Raw genomic sequence first — 23,782 nt, 5'->3', positions numbered from 1 at the left:
GCGCTGTGCTACATAGCACTTTAAGAATGGCATCGCCGGTTCGAATCCGGCCTGAAGCACCGTCCGGCAGTTTCCGCGGACTCACGTTGTTTTACGCGACGGTGCCCTCTGCTCAGCGTCTTCCCGATCGCCGGCGACATCTTATGAAGCAGAGAACCTGAGTGTTTGTAACTGATTGCATTCCTGTTTCTTGTGTTTTTTTACTGAGGGCAATCATATGAATCATTGATATCCATTGCAACACCCAGGAGAGTAAAAAATAATTTTACAAAATAGGGGAATGCTGCGATCGGCGGACTTTGACCTACACACGCACGCACGCACGCAGTAGCCGGCAGTCACGAGACTCTAATCATGTATAATGAGCACTGCATTAATGGTGTCTCCGTAGCACACATGGGAAAGGCAGCGCTGTGCTACATAGCACTTTAAGAATGTCATCGCAGGTTCGAATCCAGCCTGAAGCACAGTCCGGCTGTTTCCGCGGTCTCACGATGTTTTACGCGACGGTGCCCTCTGCTCAGCGTCTTCCCGATCGCCCGCGACATCTTATGAAGCAGAGTTTGTAACTGTTTGCGTCCTGTTTCTTGTGCTTTTTTACTGAGGGCAATCATATGAATCATTGATATCCATTGCAACACCCAGAGGAGTACAAAATAATTTTACAAAATAGGGGAATGCCGGGATCAGCGGACTTTGACCTACGCACGCACGCACGCAGTAGCCGGCAGTCACGAGACTCTAATGATGTATAATGAGCACTACATTAATCAGCGTCTCCGTAGCACACATGGGAATGGCAGCGCTGTGCTACATAGCACTTTAAGAATGGCATCGCCGGTTCGAATCCGGCCTGAAGCACCGTCCGGCAGTTTCCGCGGACTCACGTTGTTTTACGCGACGGTGCCCTCTGCTCAGCGTCTTCCCGATCGCCCGCGACATCTTATGAAGCAGAGAACCTGAGTGTTTGTAACTGATTGCATTCCTGTTTCTTGTGTTTTTTTACTGAGGGCAATCATATGAATCATTGATATCCATTGCAACACCCAGTAGAGTAAAAAATAATTTTACAAAATAGGGGAATGCTGCGATCGGCGGACTTTGACCTACACACGCACGCACGCACGCAGTAGCCGGCAGTCACGAGACTCTAATCATGTATAATGAGCAGTGCATTAATCGGTGTCTCCGTAGCACACATGGGAAAGGCAGCGCTGTGCTACATAGCACTTTAAGAATGTCATCGCAGGTTCGAATCCAGCCTGAAGCACAGTCCGGCTGTTTCCGCGGTCTCACGATGTTTTACGCGACGGTGCCCTCTGCTCAGCGTCTTCCCGATCACCCGCGACATCTTATGAAGCAGAGTTTGTAACTGTTTGCGTCCTGTTTCTTGTGCTTTTTTACTGAGGGCAATCATATGAATCATTGATATCCATTGCAACACCCAGAGGAGTAAAAAATAATTTTACAAAATAGGGGAATGCTGCGATCAGCGGACTTTGACCTACGCACGCACGCACGCAGTCGCCGGCAGTCACGAGACTCTAATCATGTATAATGAGCACAGCATTAACCGGCGTCTCCGTAGCACACATGGGAAAGTCAGCGCTGTGCTACATAGCACTTTAAGAATGTCATCGCAGGTTCGAATCCAGCCTGAAGCACCGTCCGGCCATTTCCGCGGTCTCGCGTTGTTTTACGCGACGGTGCCCTCTGCTCAGCGTCTTCCCGATCGCCCGCGACATCTTATGAAGCAGAGATCCTGAGTGTTTGTAACTGTTTGCGTCCTGTTTCTTGTGTTTTTTTTACTGAGGGCAATCATATGAATCATTGATATCCATTGCAACACCCAGGAGAGTAAAAAATAATTTTACAAAATAGGGGAATGCTGCGATCGGCGGACTTTGACCTATACACGCACGCACGCAAGCAGTAGCCGGCAGTCACGAGACTCTAATCATGTATAATGAGCACTGCATTAATCGGTGTCTCCGTAGCACACATGGGAATGGCAGCGCTGTGCTACATAGCACTTTAAGAATGTCATCGCAGGTTCGAATCCGGCCTGAAGCACCGTCCGGCAGTTTCCGCGGACTCACGTTGTTTTACGCGACGGTGCCCTCTGCTCAGCGTCTTCCCGATCGCCCGCGACATCTTATGAAGTAGAGAACCTGAGTGTTTGTAACTGTTTGCGTCCTGTTTCTTGTGTTTTTTTACTGAGGGCAATCATATGAATCATTGATATCCATTGCAACACCCAGAGGAGTAAAAAATAATTTTACAAAATAGGGGAATGCCGCGATCAGCGGACTTTGACCTACGCACGCACGCACGCAGTAGCCGGCAGTCACGAGACTCTAATCATGTATAATGAGCACTGCATTAATCAGCGTCTCCGTAGCACACATGGGAAAGGCAGCGCTGTGCTGCATAGCACTTTAAGAATGGCATCGCCGGTTCGAATCCGGCCTGAAGCACCGTCCGGCAGTTTCCGCGGACTCACGTTGTTTTACGCAACGGTGCCCTCTGCTCAGCGTCTTCCCGATCGCCGGCGACATCTTATGAAGCAGAGAACCTGAGTGTTTGTAACTGATTGCATTCCTGTTTCTTGTGTTTTTTTACTGAGGGCAATCATATGAATCATTGATATCCATTGCAACACCCAGGAGAGTAAAAAATAATTTTACAAAATAGGGGAATGCTGCGATCGGCGGACTTTGACCTACACACGCACGCACGCACGCAGTAGCCGGCAGTCACGAGACTCTAATCATGTATAATGAGCACTGCATTAATGGTGTCTCCGTAGCACACATGGGAAAGGCAGCGCTGTGCTACATAGCACTTTAAGAATGTCATCGCAGGTTCGAATCCAGCCTGAAGCACAGTCCGGCTGTTTCCGCGGTCTCACGATGTTTTACGCGACGGTGCCCTCTGCTCAGCGTCTTCCCGATCGCCCGCGACATCTTATGAAGCAGAGTTTGTAACTGTTTGCGTCCTGTTTCTTGTGCTTTTTTACTGAGGGCAATCATATGAATCATTGATATCCATTGCAACACCCAGAGGAGTAAAAAATAATTTTACAAAATAGGGGAATGCTGCGATCGGCGGACTTTGACCTACGCACGCACCCACGCAGTAGCCGGCAGTCACGAGACTCTAATCATGTATAATGAGCACTGCACTAATCAGCATCTCCGTAGCACATATGGGAAAGGCAGCGCTGTGCTACATAGCACTTTAAGAATGGCATTGCAGGTTCGAATAAGGCCTGAAGCACCGTCCGGCCATTTCCGCGGTCTCGCGTTGTTTTACGCGACGTGCCCTCTGCTCAGCGTCTTCCCGATCTCCGGCGACATCTTATGAAGCAGAGAACCTGAGTGTTTGTAACTGATTGCATTCCTGTTTCTTGTGTTTTTTTACTGAGGGCAATCATATGAATCATTGATATCCATTGCAACACCCAGGAGAGTAAAAAATAATTTTACAAAATAGGGGAATGCTGCGATCGGCGGACTTTGACCTATACACGCACGCACGCAAGCAGTAGCCGGCAGTCACGAGACTCTAATCATGTATAATGAGCACTGCATTAATCGGCGTCTCCGTAGCACACATGGGAAAGGCAGCGCTGTGCTACATAGCACTTTAAGAATGTCATCGCAGGTTCGAATCCGGCCTGAAGCACCGTCCGGCAGTTTCCGCGGACTCACGTTGTTTTACGCGACGGTGCCCTCTGCTCAGCGTCTTCCCGATCGCCCGCGACATCTTATGAAGTAGAGAACCTGAGTGTTTGTAACTGTTTGCGTCCTGTTTCTTGTGTTTTTTTACTGAGGGCAATCATATGAATCATTGATATCCATTGCAACACCCAGAGGAGTAAAAAATAATTTTACAAAATAGGGGAATGCCGCGATCAGCGGACTTTGACCTACGCACGCACGCACGCAGTAGCCGGCAGTCACGAGACTCTAATCATGTATAATGAGCACTGCATTAATCAGCGTCTCCGTAGCACACATGGGAAAGGCAGCGCTGTGCTACATAGCACTTTAAGAATGGCATCGCCGGTTCGAATCCGGCCTGAAGCACCGTCCGGCAGTTTCCGCGGACTCACGTTGTTTTACGCGACGGTGCCCTCTGCTCAGCGTCTTCCCGATCGCCGGCGACATCTTATGAAGCAGAGAACCTGAGTGTTTGTAACTGATTGCATTCCTGTTTCTTGTGTTTTTTTACTGAGGGCAATCATATGAATCATTGATATCCATTGCAACACCCAGGAGAGTAAAAAATAATTTTACAAAATAGGGGAATGCTGCGATCGGCGGACTTTGACCTACACACGCACGCACGCACGCAGTAGCCGGCAGTCACGAGACTCTAATCATGTATAATGAGCACTGCATTAATGGTGTCTCCGTAGCACACATGGGAAAGGCAGCGCTGTGCTACATAGCACTTTAAGAATGTCATCGCAGGTTCGAATCCAGCCTGAAGCACAGTCCGGCTGTTTCCGCGGTCTCACGATGTTTTACGCGACGGTGCCCTCTGCTCAGCGTCTTCCCGATCGCCTGCGACATCTTATGAAGCAGAGTTTGTAACTGTTTGCGTCCTGTTTCTTGTGCTTTTTTACTGAGGGCAATCATATGAATCATTGATATCCATTGCAACACCCAGAGGAGTAAAAAATAATTTTACAAAATAGGGGAATGCTGCGATCGGCGGACTTTGACCTACACACGCACGCACGCAGTAGCCGGCAGTCCCGAGACTCTAATCATGTATAATTCGCACTGCATTAATCAGCGTCTCCGTAGCACACATGGGAAAGGCAGCGCTGTGCTACATAGCACTTTAAGAATGGCACCGCCGGTTCGAATCCGGCCTGAAGCACCGTCCGGCAGTTTCCGCGGACTCACGTTGTTTTACGCGACGGTGCCCTCTGCTCAGCGTCTTCCCGATCGCCCGCGACATCTTATGAAGCAGAGAACCTGAGTGTTTGTAACTGATTGCGTCCTGTTTCTTGTATTTTTTTACTGTGGGCAATCATATGAATCATTGATATCCATTGCAACACCCAGGAGAGTAAAAAATAATTTTACAAAATAGGGGAATGCCCCGATCGGCGGACTTTGACCTACGCACGCACGCACGCAGTAGCCGGCAGTCACGAGACTCTAATCATGTATAATGAGCACTGCATTAATCAGCGTCTCCGTAGCACACATGGGAAAGGCAGCGCTGTGCTACATAGCACTTTAAGAATGTCATCGCAGGTTCGAATCCGGCCTGAAACACCGTCTGGCCGTTTCCTCGGTCTCACGTTGTTTTACGCGAAGGTGCCCTCTGCTCAGCGTCTTCCCGATCCTCCGCGACATCTTATGAAGCAGAGTTTGTAACTGTTTGCGTCCTGTTTCTTGTGCTTTTTTACTGAGGGCAATCATATGAATCATTGATATCCATTGCAACACCCAGAGGAGTAAAAAATAATTTTACAAAATAGGGGAATGCTGCGATTGGCGGACTTTGACCTACGCGCACGCACGCAGTAGCCGGCAGTCACGAGACTCTAATCATGTATAATGAGCACTGCATTAATCAGCGTCTCCGTAGCACACATGGGAAAGGCAGCGCTGTGCTACATAGCACTTTAAGAATGGCATCGCCGGTTCGAATCCGGCCTGAAGCACCGTCCGGCAGTTTCCGCGGACTCACGTTGTTTTACGCGACGGTGCCCTCTGCTCAGTGTCTTCCCGATCGCCGGCGACATCTTATGAAGCAGAGAACCTGAGTGTTTGTAACTGTTTGCGTCCTGTTTCTTGTGTTTTTTTACTGAGGGCAATCATATGAATCATTGATATCCATTGCAACACCCAGAGGAGTAAAACATAATTTTACAAAATAGGGGAATGCCGCGATCAGCGGACTTTGACCTATGCACGCACGCACGCAGTAGCCGGCAGTCACGAGACTCTAGTCATGTATAATTCGCACTGCATTAATCAGCGTCTCCGTAGCACACATGGGAAAGGCAGCGCTGTGCTGCATAGCACTTTAAGAATGGCATCGCCGGTTCGAATCCGGCCTGAAGCACCGTCCGGCAGTTTCCGCGGACTCACGTTGTTTTACGCGACGGTGCCCTCTGCTCAGAGTCTTCCCGATCGCCGGCGACATCTTATGAAGCAGAGAACCTGAGTGTTTGTAACTGATTGCATTCCTGTTTCTTGTGTTTTTTTACTGAGGGCAATCATATGAATCATTGATATCCATTGCAACACCCAGGAGAGTAAAAAATAATTTTACAAAATAGGGGAATGCTGCGATCGGCGGACTTTGACCTACACACGCACGCACGCACGCAGTAGCCGGCAGTCACGAGACTCTAATCATGTATAATGAGCAGTGCATTAATCGGTGTCTCCGTAGCACACATGGGAAAGGCAGCGCTGTGCTACATAGCACTTTAAGAATGGCATCGCCGGTTCGAATCCGGCCTGAAGCACCGTCCGGCAGTTTCCGCGGACTCACGTTGTTTTACGCGACGGTGCCCTCTGCTCAGCGTCTTCCCGATCGCCGGCGACATCTTATGAAGCAGAGAACCTGAGTGTTTGTAACTGATTGCATTCCTGTTTCTTGTGTTTTTTTACTGAGGGCAATCATATGAATCATTGATATCCATTGCAACACCCAGGAGAGTAAAAAATAATTTTACAAAATAGGGGAATGCTGCGATCGGCGGACTTTGACCTACACACGCACGCACGCACGCAGTAGCCGGCAGTCACGAGACTCTAATCATGTATAATGAGCACTGCATTAATGGTGTCTCCGTAGCACACATGGGAAAGGCAGCGCTGTGCTACATAGCACTTTAAGAATGTCATCGCAGGTTCGAATCCAGCCTGAAGCACAGTCCGGCTGTTTCCGCGGTCTCACGATGTTTTACGCGACGGTGCCCTCTGCTCAGCGTCTTCCCGATCGCCCGCGACATCTTATGAAGCAGAGTTTGTAACTGTTTGCGTCCTGTTTCTTGTGCTTTTTTACTGAGGGCAATCATATGAATCATTGATATCCATTGCAACACCCAGAGGAGTAAAAAATAATTTTACAAAATAGGGGAATGCTGCGATCGGCGGACTTTGACCTACACACGCGCGCACGCACACAGTAGCCGGCAGTCACGAGACTCTAATCATGTATAATTCGCACTGCATTAATCAGCGTCTCCGTAGCACACATGGGAAAGGCAGCGCTGTGCTACATAGCACTTTAAGAATGGCATCGCCGGTTCGAATCCGGCCTGAAGCACCGTCCGGCAGTTTCCGCGGACTCACGTTGTTTTACGCGACGGTGCCCTCTGCTCAGCGTCTTCCCGATCGCCCGCGACATCTTATGAAGCAGAGAACCTGAGTGTTTGTAACTGATTGCGTCCTGTTTCTTGTATTTTTTTACTGTGGGCAATCATATGAATCATTGATATCCATTGCAACACCCAGGAGAGTAAAAAATAATTTTACAAAATAGGGGAATGCCCCGATCGGCGGACTTTGACCTACGCACGCACGCACGCAGTAGCCGGCAGTCACGAGACTCTAATCATGTATAATGAGCACTGCATTAATCAGCGTCTCCGTAGCACACATGGGAAAGGCAGCGCTGTGCTACATAGCACTTTAAGAATGTCATCGCAGGTTCGAATCCGGCCTGAAACACCGTCTGGCCGTTTCCTCGGTCTCACGTTGTTTTACGCGAAGGTGCCCTCTGCTCAGCGTCTTCCCGATCCTCCGCGACATCTTATGAAGCAGAGTTTGTAACTGTTTGCGTCCTGTTTCTTGTGCTTTTTTACTGAGGGCAATCATATGAATCATTGATATCCATTGCAACACCCAGAGGAGTAAAAAATAATTTTACAAAATAGGGGAATGCTGCGATCGGCGGACTTTGACCTACGCACGCACCCACGCAGTAGCCGGCAGTCACGAGACTCTAATCATGTATAATGAGCACTGCACTAATCAGCATCTCCGTAGCACATATGGGAAAGGCAGCGCTGTGCTACATAGCACTTTAAGAATGGCATTGCAGGTTCGAATAAGGCCTGAAGCACCGTCCGGCCATTTCCGCGGTCTCGCGTTGTTTTACGCGACGTGCCCTCTGCTCAGCGTCTTCCCGATCTCCGGCGACATCTTATGAAGCAGAGAACCTGAGTGTTTGTAACTGATTGCATTCCTGTTTCTTGTGTTTTTTTACTGAGGGCAATCATATGAATCATTGATATCCATTGCAACACCCAGGAGAGTAAAAAATAATTTTACAAAATAGGGGAATGCTGCGATCGGCGGACTTTGACCTATACACGCACGCACGCAAGCAGTAGCCGGCAGTCACGAGACTCTAATCATGTATAATGAGCACTGCATTAATCGGTGTCTCCGTAGCACACATGGGAAAGGCAGCGCTGTGCTACATAGCACTTTAAGAATGTCATCGCAGGTTCGAATCCGGCCTGAAGCACCGTCCGGCAGTTTCCGCGGACTCACGTTGTTTTACGCGACGGTGCCCTCTGCTCAGCGTCTTCCCGATCGCCCGCGACATCTTATGAAGTAGAGAACCTGAGTGTTTGTAACTGTTTGCGTCCTGTTTCTTGTGTTTTTTTACTGAGGGCAATCATATGAATCATTGATATCCATTGCAACACCCAGAGGAGTAAAAAATAATTTTACAAAATAGGGGAATGCCGCGATCAGCGGACTTTGACCTACGCACGCACGCACGCAGTAGCCGGCAGTCACGAGACTCTAATCATGTATAATGAGCACTGCATTAATCAGCGTCTCCGTAGCACATGTAGCAGGGTAGCTTGTGCTTTCCCTGTTTCCCTCTGGCAGCTGCCAGATTGGAGGTGGGTACGTTAATGAAGGGGGCGGCCCCTACATTAAGTATATTTATACGGCTAGATATCAGCTGACCATGCGTCTTCCGTTCTCCCATTGTCGCTGGAGGAGCTAGCTTCCGTGTTTGGGTGGCTTGCGGGCAGTTTGGTTTGGCCTTACTGGAGCTAGGTTTACTGCTTGGGTCTCTTGCATCGTTCTACTACAAGGTAAGCTTTCTCTTAAAGTCACACGCGGTTTGATGCGGTCGTGACACCTGTTTATGCTTTTGTGCGACCGCATCATTAGTTTATGCTTCCTTGCTTTAGAGCGCATCCTCGCTTGGCAGTGGACTGTTTGCACGTCCAGCCTTGAGCGTTTATTCACTGGAATCGTGCCATTAAGGTATACCGATCTTCCTAATTTATGTCGGACGCTTTTTATACCCCGTTGATTATCTCCGGGGGGTTTAATCTGCCTTGTTTGCCTGTTGTCTGGTTTTAGCACTGTTCGGTAGCCCTTCCTGTCATGTTCTTGGATTAGCTGTGCTTCCAGGTATGTAGCCTACTCTTAATTTCAGTTTCTGCATTTAGAGGTATTTGGCTTGTATTAATTCTCCTCTGTGATTTCAGACGGTGAAGTTTAACTGAAGCCTGTGCGGTGCTCCAGATTGTGGCTGCACATAAGCCTCGCCACTGCTGCTTTGTTTCCACATAAATTCTACCGTAGGCTAACCTTTGCTGTCCAGTCAGGTAGCTTCCCCCCTGGCCGTGCCACCTGGGAAGCCGCTTGCTGTACAGTATACTGTGTATTCTATGTGTTATGACTGCATGTTCTAACGTGTCCAAATGATACTGGGCTAGACTGTACTCGCCTCTATCACCACCGCCTGTTGCTATATGGTTTAGCCTTACTTTTGTGTCCATTGTCTTCACGCTGTGTGTTGTTTTTGTTTGTTTATTTTCTTTTTTTCATTTCACTCTCCTAAATAGGAGAGTTGACTGTATGTGCTTGTGTGTGTGTGCGCGTGTGTTTGTGGCTGTGGTTGGGGTGCATGTGCTTGTGAGTGTGTGAGTGTGTGTGTGCGTCTGCGGTTGAGGTGCATGCTTGTGTGTGTTCGTCTGCGGTTGAGGTGCATGCTTGTGTGTGTTCGTCTGCGGTTTAGGGTGCATGTGCATGTGTGTGTGTGCGTGGGCCTTGGAATCTTGTGATTGTGTCTTGCAGTGGACCATTGGGGCAGTATGCAGGGACCTCCCGCCTAGTACTAAGTGGAAGGCCCAGGGCTCTGTGTGCATAAAAGCTAAGTGTCCTACACATTGTTGTATGCTATGTCCAACTAGCCATTTTGTGACCTTCCTGCCCTCACTAAACATTGTTGCCCTTCTCTTTCTCTCTCCCTTGGTGTGTGTGGAAGACAGGAGCTGTTTGACCTCGAGCAGTGGGTCGGTGGTGGAGCCCTTTCCTCACTGGTCTTCTATTTTGTGCACATCCAGGGTTTTGCTTTTTTTCTTTTGTATTTTGATCTTGCTGTGTTCACGTGTGGTGTGGTTTTGGACCCGTCCCCCTCCTCTTCAGTCTACCCCTGCCGTGGTAAGCTACAGCCCTGTTTCTCCCCACACTATCCAGTTGAGTAGTCTCTCCGGGCCCTGCGCCCCCATGGTCCACACATCTTATAACATCTTATAACTGCTCATATCCGCTTGTGTTTTAAGGAGTGATCACTCTGTTAGTACTTTGTCAAACTCTTAATAAAAAGACTTTGTATTTTTCTGTAAATCACGTCTCCAGTCTCTTGATGTACATGCGAACCTGTGTCATTGGTTGAGAGTAACCACCCTTTAAAACTAAACTTCTTGGGGCGCAATCCCCTAGATGGCGTAGTCGTCTAGAATCAATAACCCCTCAGCTCTGCCACATTTTGGCGTAGCAGTCGGCAGGATACATCAAGGTACTAAGACGTGGTTCCCATTTTTGTGGTATTGTTAGGACGCACCTGGTCTTATTTGTGTATGTATGGAATACTTTTCCCTTTTCTTCTGTGTATGAATGGTGGATGTGCCTTTAAGTTTTCTTTAGAAACAAAGCAGCAGTGGCCTTTCCCAGAATTGAAGTTCGCCGTCTAGAGGGCGGCTCCTCCAGTACAAGGTTTGCAGGACCGCTTCTAGCTGCAGTGAGCGTAAGTTAAATCCCTTACTTTTTGGTCATGGAGGAAGACTTACAGGAACTCAGGGACCTGGTGGCACAGCTTAAAGCTGAGAATGAGCGGCTGAGGCTTGAACGAACAGCAACTCCCCAGCCTGACTCAGGCCGCTCTAGTGACCCCCCGCCTCCGGCAGACCCTCTAGCAGCCACTCCAGCTGAGGGTCCTAATGCGACAGGATCCCGAGTGAATGATGGTGGTCAGGCCCTTGGCTCTGAGAGGTTGGTCTTTGTCCCCCGTGACCGCAAATGTCCAAGTTTCAGTGCTAAGTCAGGCATTAGCGTAACAGAGTGGGTAGAGGAAGCACAAGCCTGTATGCGCGTCCGGCGCCTCTCCACCGTTGATCAGGCTGACTTCTTGTTCGACCACCTTGTGGGAGAAGCGAGGGAGGAGATAAAATATCGCCCTTTTGAAGACCGTAGAGATCCTGATAAGATTATTAGCATCCTAACAGAGTTGTATGGGTGTTCTCAGTCATATATATCCCTTCAGGAGGCATTCTTCTCCCGTAAACAGCAGGAGGGAGAAACCTTGCAGGAGTTTTCTCTGGCACTGCTGAGTTTAATGGATAAAGTTAAGAGGCAGGCTCCCCATGCAGTACTCAATGCTGATGTCTTATTGCGCGACCAATTTGCAGAGCACGTTTTGGACGGAGCTCTGCGGAGAGAGTTGAAGCAGTTGATACGCCGCCAGCCACTACTGACACTGATAGAACTCAGGGCTGAGGCTATTAGGTGGGAACGGGAGGGTTTACCAGGAGGCGCTAGGAGCCGTAGCCATTCTCTTCCTTCCACCTACGGTATTCAGTATGCAGTTCAAGGAACCACACAAGCTCCAGCTGGTAGCGGGCCCCAGCAGTCAGAGCTAGACGAGTTAAAACAGATCTTAAAGCAGCAACAACGGCAGTTAGACCAGATGACTCAGAGCATTGCACAGTTGCGCGACGTCCAGCAGCCTCGTCGTCCCCTGCGTGACCAGCCTATCATCTGCCGGAGATGCCACCGCCCAGGGCATTTTGCCCGTGAGTGTGATGGGGAAAGGGCCCTTCACCGCTCATATTCCCCCTCCTCAGCAGTCCCCTCAACTAGTGGTAGGCCTCAGCCTCCCTCACAGTCGGGAAACTAGTTCCCCCTGGGCTGCAGAGTCACAGCTTAGGTGGGGACATTGTTGACTCCGAGAGAGTGAGTGGTAGTTTGGGTACATTATCTAGCCTAATGTCTACTTGCCCTCATTTAGATGTGTGCATTGGAGGTGTATTGGTTCCTTGCTTGATAGATACAGGTTCTATGGTATCGACAGTTACAGAGACATTCTTTTTAAGACACTTTGAGCCACAGGGTCAGGACCAGATGCGGTCCTGCCAATGGCTGCAGCTCCGTGCAGCCAACGGACTGTCTATCCCTTATGTCGGCTACCTAGAGTTGGAGGTAGAACTGTGTGGTAAGACTATCCCAGGTTGTGGTATCTTGATTGTGAAAGATCCTCCTGGCCCCATGGGCTCCAGGGTACCTGGGGTGCTTGGAATGAATGTGCTTGGTAGGTGTTATCGTGAGTTGTTCGGTCAGCATGGCCCCGCCTTGTTTAAAGCTACCTCGGTGTTGCAGGCTCCCACCCTCGTGGTTGAGGCCTTGCAACAATGTCATCGAGTAGAGGTTGAGTTGCCATCTGGCCAGCTGAGTCCTGTCAAAGTTCGTGGTGGGCGAGCATTTAGAGTCCCCGGGGGAACTATGAAGCTTATTCCGTCTACCTGTTCGAGCATATATGCCCATGGCATGGTGCTGTTTGAGCCTCCAGAGTCTGGTCTACCAGCTGGATTATTGGCGTCGCCTGCACTAGTTAGGGTAGTTGGTGGTACCGCCTCTATCCCAGTGGTTAATGTGAGTACCGCAGATGTCCTTCTCTTCCCACGCACCTTGCTAGGCACTTTACAGCATGCACACGTAGTCAGCTTGCCGGCTGGAGTAACTGAAGTTCCGTCTGTTACGGCCACAGTCAGTTCCCAGATAGTTCTGGAACCTGCACCTAGCATACAGGAACAGATTGAGGCCTTGGAACTGCCAGCTCTGTCTACATCAGAGCGGGGCCAGGTCAAAGCTTTGCTCAAACGGTACCAGACAGTGTTTTCTGCTCATGATGGTGACCTGGGTTGCACAAAATTGCTGTCGCATGATATTCCGCTGGTTGATGAGGTGCCTATCCGTCAGCGATACCGGCGAATACCCCCATCCGAGTACGAGGTGGTAAAAGCCCACATTCACCAGCTCCTGGATGCACAGGTCATCAGAGAGAGCTGTAGTCCATTTGCCTCCCCTATAGTCTTGGTTAAGAAAAAAGACGGTAGCCTGCGCTTATGTGTAGACTACCGTCAGCTGAATGCCAAGACTAGGAAGGATGCGTTCCCATTGCCCCGCATCGAAGAGTCGCTGGACGCTTTGGCTGGGGCCAAGTGGTTTTCCACAATGGATTTGGCCAGTGGATATAACCAGGTCCCGGTCACGGAGGGAGATAAAGCTAAGACCGCTTTCTGCACCCCATTTGGCCTCTTCGAGTGGAATCGAATGCCTTTTGGGTTATGTAACGCTCCCTCCACGTTCCAGCGGCTTATGGAACGCCTCTTCGGTGATCAACAGTGCCACTCTTTGCTGCTGTATTTAGACGACATCGTAATTTTTTCGTCTACTGTATCTCAACATTTAGAGCGGTTGGAGCTTGTTCTGGGCCGGCTAAACCAAGAGGGGTTGAAGGCCAAGTTGCGCAAATGTGCGTTCTTTCAGCGGGAGGTCAGTTACTTGGGGCATGTCATTTCAGACCAGGGGGTTGCGACTGACCCCAGCAAGGTTGAGGCAGTGGCACAGTGGCGACGCCCAAGTAATGTCTCAGAGTTGAGATCATTCTTGGGCTTCGCCAGTTATTACCGCCGCTTTGTGGAGGGTTTCGCTAAGTTAGCGGGTCCCCTACATAAGCTGGTAGCAGCTTACGGGGGCAGTAAGTCCCGGCCACCCAAGGCGGGCTTTGCACAGGCTTGGTCCAATGACTGTCAGGCCAGCTTCGAGGCCCTGAAGGGTAAGTTAACCACCACCCCTGTCTTGGCCTATGCTGACTTCTCCCTTCCGTTCATCTTAGAGGTGGACGCCAGCTACGGGGGGCTGGGAGCTGTTCTTTCCCAGGAGCAAGGGGGCAGGGTGCGACCAATAGCATATGCAAGTCGTGGTCTACGGCCCACTGAGCGCAACACCATCAACTATAGTTCCATGAAGTTGGAATTTTTGGCGCTCAAGTGGGCCATGACTGAGAAGTTTCGAGAATACTTGCTGGGGAATAAGTGCCTTGTTTTTACAGACAACAACCCCCTTAGCCACCTGACCTCCGCGAAGCTCGGAGCCACTGAACAGCGTTGGGCAGCCCAACTGGCCCTGTTTGATTTTCAGCTTCGGTATCGCTCAGGAAAGAGTAACACCAATGCTGATGCACTGTCACGACAGTACCAGCCAGATGTAGATCCTGACTCTCTGGCCCCAGGACTTTCTCTTCCAGCCTCCTTGTTGCAGGCTATTGAACAAGGGCCGTCAGTGGCTGTCAGTCAAAATCTGGTCGTTGCCTTCCCGGGGCACACCCTAGCTGACTTGTCCTCCCTGCAACAGGCAGACCCAGTTTTGGGGAAGGTCTTGGGCTTCTGGAGGCAGAAAAAACGCCCCAGTGCTGACCAGCGTCGCACACTCTCCAAGTCAGTCCTGACCCTGCTACAACAATGGGACCGCCTGGTGGAGCAAGGGGGTGTGCTCTACCGTCGTATTTTCCGCCCAGATGGCGGTGAGGAGGTATTGCAGCTGGTTCTGCCCAGTGCCTTGAAGCAAGAGGTGCTCACCCAGTTACACCAAGATCATGGTCACCAAGGCGTTGAGAGAACATCTGAGCTGCTCCGCTCACGCTGCTATTGGCCAGGTATGACTACAGACGTGGTGCGTTGGTGTCAGGAGTGTGACCGGTGCCAACTGGCCAAGGACACGCAACGGCCTGCCCGCACTTTCATGGGCCATTTGCTGGCAGCTCACCCGAATGAAGTCTTAGCTATTGATTTCACAACACTGGAACCCTCTGCTTCAGGGGTGGAGCATGTGCTGGTAATGACCGACGTGTTTACTAAGTACACTGTGGCCATCCCCACAAGGGATCAGCGGGCTAACACTGTAGCCCAAGTTCTAGTGTTAGAATGGTTTTATAGGTTTGGGGTGCCGGCCCGGATCCATTCGGACCAGGGTCGGAGTTTTGAGTCTTTACTCCTTCATCAGCTCTGTGACCTCTATGGGGTCCGGAAGTCCCGCACCACCCCTTATCACCCAGAGGGTAATGGCCAGTGCGAGCGGTTCAACCGCACTTTGCATGGCCTCCTGCGCACTCTGCCTGTGACTAAGAAACGGGATTGGGTGTCCTGTCTTCCTCAGCTGTTATTCTGTTATAACACCACCCCCCATCAAGCCACAGGGGAGAGTCCTCACTTCCTTATGTTTGGGCAAGAGCCGCGCCTCCCGATCGACTTCCTACTGGGTCGGGTGCAGGAACCAGGAGTTGGAAGAGTGCATGATTGGATCCTTGAACACCAGTCCCGTCTCCAGGTAGGCTTTGAGGGAGCCCAGGAGCGATTGCGGATAGCTGCTGATCGCCGGAAGGCCCACCATGACCAATATGTCCATGGCACACCACTGGTGCAGGGTCAACAGGTGTATCTCCGCAATGTGAGTGTGAGAGGGAGACATAAAATCCAGGACCTGTGGAGCCCAGTAGTGTACCAGGTGGTTAGGGCACCGGCAGCAGGGGGTGCAGTGTACACTATAGCCCCAGTAGAGGACCCATCGCAGCAGAGGCAAGTTCACCGCACTCTCTTGAAGGCAAGGGTGGAAAGGGGCCACCCTGAACTAAGCCCATGTACCAGGACATCATTGATAGCTACACCCTCCTCACCTCCCCATGAGGTTTGCGAGGGTGATTTGTTTGTGCTGGTCCCAGAACAGTCACGAGCATCCACATCTCAGTTGGAAGCGAACCCTGATCCACCTGAAACAATCCCCGGTGCAGCGATGGTGGCTGTCTCTGAGGAGCAGCAACCGTCTGCCTCAGGGTGGCAAATGGCCTCTGACCTACCGGATCAAACCTCCAGGGGAGTGATTTCTAGTAGCGACGGAGAACAAGGGCAAGGTAACCCTGCCCTGACAGTAGTCACTAACTCTGACGAAGGCTGTGAGTCAGCGCCACGCCGTACTCCTAGAGGTAATGCGGGGCAACACTCCAATCCACACCGGCTGCCACAGTCAACACAAGGGATTCTGTAATTGCCGTGTTCCGCCTCAACCCTTTGTGTTGAATTTACTATCGTCGGGCCGACGACACAAAAAGGGGGGGTGGATTGTAGCAGGGTAGCTTGTGCTTTCCCTGTTTCCCTCTGGCAGCTGCCAGATTGGAGGTGGGTACGTTAATGAAGGGGGCGGCCCCTACATTAAGTATATTTATACGGCTAGATATCAGCTGACCATGCGTCTTCCGTTCTCCCATTGTCGCTGGAGGAGCTAGCTTCCGTGTTTGGGTGGCTTGCGGGCAGTTTGGTTTGGCCTTACTGGAGCTAGGTTTACTGCTTGGGTCTCTTGCATCGTTCTACTACAAGGTAAGCTTTCTCTTAAAGTCACACGCGGTTTGATGCGGTCGTGACACCTGTTTATGCTTTTGTGCGACCGCATCATTAGTTTATGCTTCCTTGCTTTAGAGCGCATCCTCGCTTGGCAGTGGACTGTTTGCACGTCCAGCCTTGAGCGTTTATTCACTGGAATCGTGCCATTAAGGTATACCGATCTTCCTAATTTATGTCGGACGCTTTTTATACCCCGTTGATTATCTCCGGGGGGTTTAATCTGCCTTGTTTGCCTGTTGTCTGGTTTTAGCACTGTTCGGTAGCCCTTCCTGTCATGTTCTTGGATTAGCTGTGCTTCCAGGTATGTAGCCTACTCTTAATTTCAGTTTCTGCATTTAGAGGTATTTGGCTTGTATTAATTCTCCTCTGTGATTTCAGACGGTGAAGTTTAACTGAAGCCTGTGCGGTGCTCCAGATTGTGGCTGCACATAAGCCTCGCCACTGCTGCTTTGTTTCCACATAAATTCTACCGTAGGCTAACCTTTGCTGTCCAGTCAGGTAGCTTCCCCCCTGGCCGTGCCACCTGGGAAGCCGCTTGCTGTACAGTATACTGTGTATTCTATGTGTTATGACTGCATGTTCTAACGTGTCCAAATGATACTGGGCTAGACTGTACTCGCCTCTATCACCACCGCCTGTTGCTATATGGTTTAGCCTTACTTTTGTGTCCATTGTCTTCACGCTGTGTGTTGTTTTTGTTTGTTTATTTTCTTTTTTTCATTTCACTCTCCTAAATAGGAGAGTTGACTGTATGTGCTTGTGTGTGTGTGCGCGTGTGTTTGTGGCTGTGGTTGGGGTGCATGTGCTTGTGAGTGTGTGAGTGTGTGTGTGCGTCTGCGGTTGAGGTGCATGCTTGTGTGTGTTCGTCTGCGGTTGAGGTGCATGCTTGTGTGTGTTCGTCTGCGGTTTAGGGTGCATGTGCATGTGTGTGTGTGCGTGGGCCTTGGAATCTTGTGATTGTGTCTTGCAGTGGACCATTGGGGCAGTATGCAGGGACCTCCCGCCTAGTACTAAGTGGAAGGCCCAGGGCTCTGTGTGCATAAAAGCTAAGTGTCCTACACATTGTTGTATGCTATGTCCAACTAGCCATTTTGTGACCTTCCTGCCCTCACTAAACATTGTTGCCCTTCTCTTTCTCTCTCCCTTGGTGTGTGTGGAAGACAGGAGCTGTTTGACCTCGAGCAGTGGGTCGGTGGTGGAGCCCTTTCCTCACTGGTCTTCTATTTTGTGCACATCCAGGGTTTTGCTTTTTTTCTTTTGTATTTTGATCTTGCTGTGTTCACGTGTGGTGTGGTTTTGGACCCGTCCCCCTCCTCTTCAGTCTACCCCTGCCGTGGTAAGCTACAGCCCTGTTTCTCCCCACACTATCCAGTTGAGTAGTCTCTCCGGGCCCTGCGCCCCCATGGTCCACACATCTTATAACATCTTATAACTGCTCATATCCGCTTGTGTTTTAAGGAGTGATCACTCTGTTAGTACTTTGTCAAACTCTTAATAAAAAGACTTTGTATTTTTCTGTAAATCACGTCTCCAGTCTCTTGATGTACATGCGAACCTGTGTCATTGGTTGAGAGTAACCACCCTTTAAAACTAAACTTCTTGGGGCGCAATCCCCTAGATGGCGTAGTCGTCTAGAATCAATAACCCCTCAGCTCTGCCACACACACATGGGAAAGGCAGCGCTGTGCTACATAGCACTTTAAGAATGGCATCGCCGGTTCGAATCCGGCCTGAAGCACCGTCCGGCAGTTTCCGCGGACTCACGTTGTTTTACGCGACGGTGCCCTCTGCTCAGCGTCTTCCCGATCGCCCGCGACATCTTATGAAGCAGAGAACCTGAGTGTTTGTAACTGATTGCGTCCTGTTTCTTGTATTTTTTTACTGTGGGCAATCATATGAATCATTGATATCCATTGCAACACCCAGGAGAGTAAAAAATAATTTTACAAAATAGGGGAATGCCCCGATCGGCGGACTTTGACCTACGCACGCACGCACGCAGTAGCCGGCAGTCACGAGACTCTAATCATGTATAATGAGCACTGCATTAATCAGCGTCTCCGTAGCACACATGGGAAAGGCAGCGCTGTGCTACATAGCACTTTAAGAATGTCATCGCAGGTTCGAATCCGGCCTGAAACACCGTCTGGCCGTTTCCTCGGTCTCACGTTGTTTTACGCGAAGGTGCCCTCTGCTCAGCGTCTTCCCGATCCTCCGCGACATCTTATGAAGCAGAGTTTGTAACTGTTTGCGTCCTGTTTCTTGTGCTTTTTTACTGAGGGCAATCATATGAATCATTGATATCCATTGCAACACCCAGAGGAGTAAAAAATAATTTTACAAAATAGGGGAATGCTGCGATCGGCGGACTTTGACCTACGCACGCACCCACGCAGTAGCCGGCAGTCACGAGACTCTAATCATGTATAATGAGCACTGCACTAATCAGCATCTCCGTAGCACATATGGGAAAGGCAGCGCTGTGCTACATAGCACTTTAAGAATGGCATTGCAGGTTCGAATAAGGCCTGAAGCACCGTCCGGCCATTTCCGCGGTCTCGCGTTGTTTTACGCGACGTGCCCTCTGCTCAGCGTCTTCCCGATCTCCGGCGACATCTTATGAAGCAGAGAACCTGAGTGTTTGTAACTGATTGCATTCCTGTTTCTTGTGTTTTTTTACTGAGGGCAATCATATGAATCATTGATATCCATTGCAACACCCAGGAGAGTAAAAAATAATTTTACAAAATAGGGGAATGCTGCGATCGGCGGACTTTGACCTATACACGCACGCACGCAAGCAGTAGCCGGCAGTCACGAGACTCTAATCATGTATAATGAGCACTGCATTAATCGGTGTCTCCGTAGCACACATGGGAAAGGCAGCGCTGTGCTACATAGCACTTTAAGAATGTCATCGCAGGTTCGAATCCGGCCTGAAGCACCGTCCGGCAGTTTCCGCGGACTCACGTTGTTTTACGCGACGGTGCCCTCTGCTCAGCGTCTTCCCGATCGCCCGCGACATCTTATGAAGTAGAGAACCTGAGTGTTTGTAACTGTTTGCGTCCTGTTTCTTGTGTTTTTTTACTGAGGGCAATCATATGAATCATTGATATCCATTGCAACACCCAGAGGAGTAAAAAATAATTTTACAAAATAGGGGAATGCCGCGATCAGCGGACTTTGACCTACGCACGCACGCACGCAGTAGCCGGCAGTCACGAGACTCTAATCATGTATAATGAGCACTGCATTAATCAGCGTCTCCGTAGCACACATGGGAAAGGCAGCGCTGTGCTACATAGCACTTTAAGAATGGCATCGCCGGTTCGAATCCGGCCTGAAGCACCGTCCGGCAGTTTCCGCGGACTCATGTTGTTTTACGCGACGGTGCCCTCTGCTCAGTGTCTTCCCGATCGCCGGCGACATCTTATGAAGCAGAGAACCTGAGTGTTTGTAACTGTTTGCGTCCTGTTTCTTGTGTTTTTTTACTGAGGGCAATCATATGAATCATTGATATCCATTGCAACACCCAGAGGAGTAAAACATAATTTTACAAAATAGGGGAATGCCGCGATCAGCGGACTTTGACCTATGCACGCACGCACGCAGTAGCCGGCAGTCACGAGACTCTAGTCATGTATAATTCGCACTGCATTAATCAGCGTCTCCGTAGCACACATGGGAAAGGCAGCGCTGTGCTGCATAGCACTTTAAGAATGGCATCGCCGGTTCGAATCCGGCCTGAAGCACCGTCCGGCAGTTTCCGCGGACTCACGTTGTTTTACGCGACGGTGCCCTCTGCTCAGAGTCTTCCCGATCGCCGGCGACATCTTATGAAGCAGAGAACCTGAGTGTTTGTAACTGATTGCATTCCTGTTTCTTGTGTTTTTTTACTGAGGGCAATCATATGAATCATTGATATCCATTGCAACACCCAGGAGAGTAAAAAATAATTTTACAAAATAGGGGAATGCTGCGATCGGCGGACTTTGACCTACACACGCACGCACGCACGCAGTAGCCGGCAGTCACGAGACTCTAATCATGTATAATGAGCAGTGCATTAATCGGTGTCTCCGTAGCACACATGGGAAAGGCAGCGCTGTGCTACATAGCACTTTAAGAATGGCATCGCCGGTTCGAATCCGGCCTGAAGCACCGTCCGGCAGTTTCCGCGGACTCACGTTGTTTTACGCGACGGTGCCCTCTGCTCAGCGTCTTCCCGATCGCCGGCGACATCTTATGAAGCAGAGAACCTGAGTGTTTGTAACTGATTGCATTCCTGTTTCTTGTGTTTTTTTACTGAGGGCAATCATATGAATCATTGATATCCATTGCAACACCCAGGAGAGTAAAAAATAATTTTACAAAATAGGGGAATGCTGCGATCGGCGGACTTTGACCTACACACGCACGCACGCACGCAGTAGCCGGCAGTCACGAGACTCTAATCATGTATAATGAGCACTGCATTAATGGTGTCTCCGTAGCACACATGGGAAAGGCAGCGCTGTGCTACATAGCACTTTAAGAATGTCATCGCAGGTTCGAATCCAGCCTGAAGCACAGTCCGGCTGTTTCCGCGGTCTCACGATGTTTTACGCGACGGTGCCCTCTGCTCAGCGTCTTCCCGATCGCCCGCGACATCTTATGAAGCAGAGTTTGTAACTGTTTGCGTCCTGTTTCTTGTGCTTTTTTACTGAGGGCAATCATATGAATCATTGATATCCATTGCAACACCCAGAGGAGTAAAAAATAATTTTACAAAATAGGGGAATGCTGCGATCGGCGGACTTTGACCTACACACGCACGCACGCACACAGTAGCCGGCAGTCACGAGACTCTAATCATGTATAATTCGCACTGCATTTATCAGCGTCTCCGTAGCACACATGGGAAAGGCAGCGCTGTGCTACATAGCACTTTAAGAATGGCATCGCCGGTTCGAATCCGGCCTGAAGCACCGTCCGGCAGTTTCCGCGGACTCACGTTGTTTTACGCGACGGTGCCCTCTGCTCAGCGTCTTCCCGATCGCCCGCGACATCTTATGAAGCAGAGAACCTGAGTGTTTGTAACTGATTGCGTCCTGTTTCTTGTATTTTTTTACTGTGGGCAATCATATGAATCATTGATATCCATTGCAACACCCAGGAGAGTAAAAAATAATTTTACAAAATAGGGGAATGCCCCGATCGGCGGACTTTGACCTACGCACGCACGCACGCAGTAGCCGGCAGTCACGAGACTCTAATCATGTATAATGAGCACTGCATTAATCAGCGTCTCCGTAGCACACATGGGAAAGGCAGCGCTGTGCTACATAGCACTTTAAGAATGTCATCGCAGGTTCGAATCCGGCCTGAAACACCGTCTGGCCGTTTCCTCGGTCTCACGTTGTTTTACGCGAAGGTGCCCTCTGCTCAGCGTCTTCCCGATCCTCCGCGACATCTTATGAAGCAGAGTTTGTAACTGTTTGCGTCCTGTTTCTTGTGCTTTTTTACTGAGGGCAATCATATGAATCATTGATATCCATTGCAACACCCAGAGGAGTAAAAAATAATTTTACAAAATAGGGGAATGCTGCGATCGGCGGACTTTGACCTACGCGCACGCACGCAGTAGCCGGCAGTCACGAGACTCTAATCATGTATAATGAGCACTGCATTAATCAGCGTCTCCGTAGCACACATGGGAAAGGCAGCGCTGTGCTACATAGCATTTTAAGAATGTCATCGCAGGTTCGAATCCGGCCTGAAACACCGTCTGGCCGTTTCCGCTGTCTCGCGTTGTTTTACGCGACGGTGCCCTCTGCTCAGCGTCTTCCCGATCGCCCGCGACATCTTATGAAGTAGAGAACCTGAGTGTTTGTAACTGTTTGCGTCCTGTTTCTTGTGTTTTTTTACTGAGGGCAATCATATGAATCATTGATATCCATTGCAACACCCAGAGGAGTAAAACATAATTTTACAAAATAGGGGAATGCCGCGATCAGCGGACTTTGACCTATGCACGCACGCACGCAGTAGCCGGCAGTCACGAGACTCTAGTCATGTATAATTCGCACTGCATTAATCAGCGTCTCCGTAGCACACATGGGAAAGGCAGCGCTGTGCTACATAGCACTTTAAGAATGGCATCGCCGGTTCGAATCCGGCCTGAAGCACCGTCCGGCAGTTTCCGAGGACTCATGTTGTTTTACGCGACGGTGCCCTCTGCTCAGCGTCTTCCCGATCGCCGGTGACATCTTATGAAGCAGAGAACCTGAGTGTTTGTAACTGTTTGCGTCCTGTTTCTTGTGCTTTTTTACTGAGGGCAATCATATGAATCATTGATATCCATTGCAACACCCAGAGGAGTAAAAAATAATTTTACAAAATAGGGGAATGCTGCGATCGGCGGACTTTGACCTACACACGCACGCACGCACGCAGTAGCCGGCAGTCACGAGACTCTAATCATGTATAATGAGCACTGCATTAATCAGCGTCTCCGTAGCACACATGGGAAAGGCAGCGCTGTGCTACATAGCACTTTAAGAATGTCATCGCAGGTTCGAATCCGGCCTGAAACACCGTCTGGCCGTTTCCTCGGTCTCACGTTGTTTTACGCGAAGGTGCCCTCTGCTCAGCGTCTTCCCGATCCTCCGCGACATCTTATGAAGCAGAGTTTGTAACTGTTTGCGTCCTGTTTCTTGTGCTTTTTTACTGAGGGCAATCATATGAATCATTGATATCCATTGCAACACCCAGAGGAGTAAAAAATAATTTTACAAAATAGGGGAATGCTGCGATCGGCGGACTTTGACCTACGCGCACGCACGCAGTAGCCGGCAGTCACGAGACTCTAATCATGTATAATGAGCACTGCATTAATCAGCGTCTCCGTAGCACACATGGGAAAGGCAGCGCTGTGCTACATAGCATTTTAAGAATGTCATCGCAGGTTCGAATCCGGCCTGAAACACCGTCTGGCCGTTTCCGCTGTCTCGCGTTGTTTTACGCGACGGTGCCCTCTGCTCAGCGTCTTCC

The 23,782-nt window shown here is 50.0% G+C and overlaps 1 protein-coding gene and 1 long non-coding RNA gene across 3 annotated transcripts in view; one reads left to right on the top strand and one right to left on the bottom strand.

The window, feature by feature from the left end:
- The window catches only part of LOC143116560 (spermatogenesis-associated protein 20-like), a 163,442-nt gene that overhangs the window by 71,615 nt on the left and 68,045 nt on the right, over nt 1-23,782 (bottom strand). The window lies entirely within an intron of this gene.
- Nucleotides 8,921-10,950, top strand: LOC143114180 (uncharacterized). The gene is made up of 3 exons (XR_012984861.1): nt 8,921-9,100; nt 9,200-9,275; nt 9,375-10,950. It is a non-coding gene; the product is annotated as an uncharacterized LOC143114180 (long non-coding RNA).

This window comes from Alosa pseudoharengus, unplaced genomic scaffold (assembly GCF_046254945.1).
Source record: "Alosa pseudoharengus isolate Yale_2024_CS ecotype anadromous, Long Island Sound unplaced genomic scaffold, YU_APseudo_1.1 YU_APseudo_1.1_scf_11, whole genome shotgun sequence".
NCBI classification, from domain to species: Eukaryota; Metazoa; Chordata; class Actinopteri; order Clupeiformes; family Clupeidae; genus Alosa; species Alosa pseudoharengus.
This window is presented reverse-complemented; position numbering and strand designations above follow the sequence as displayed.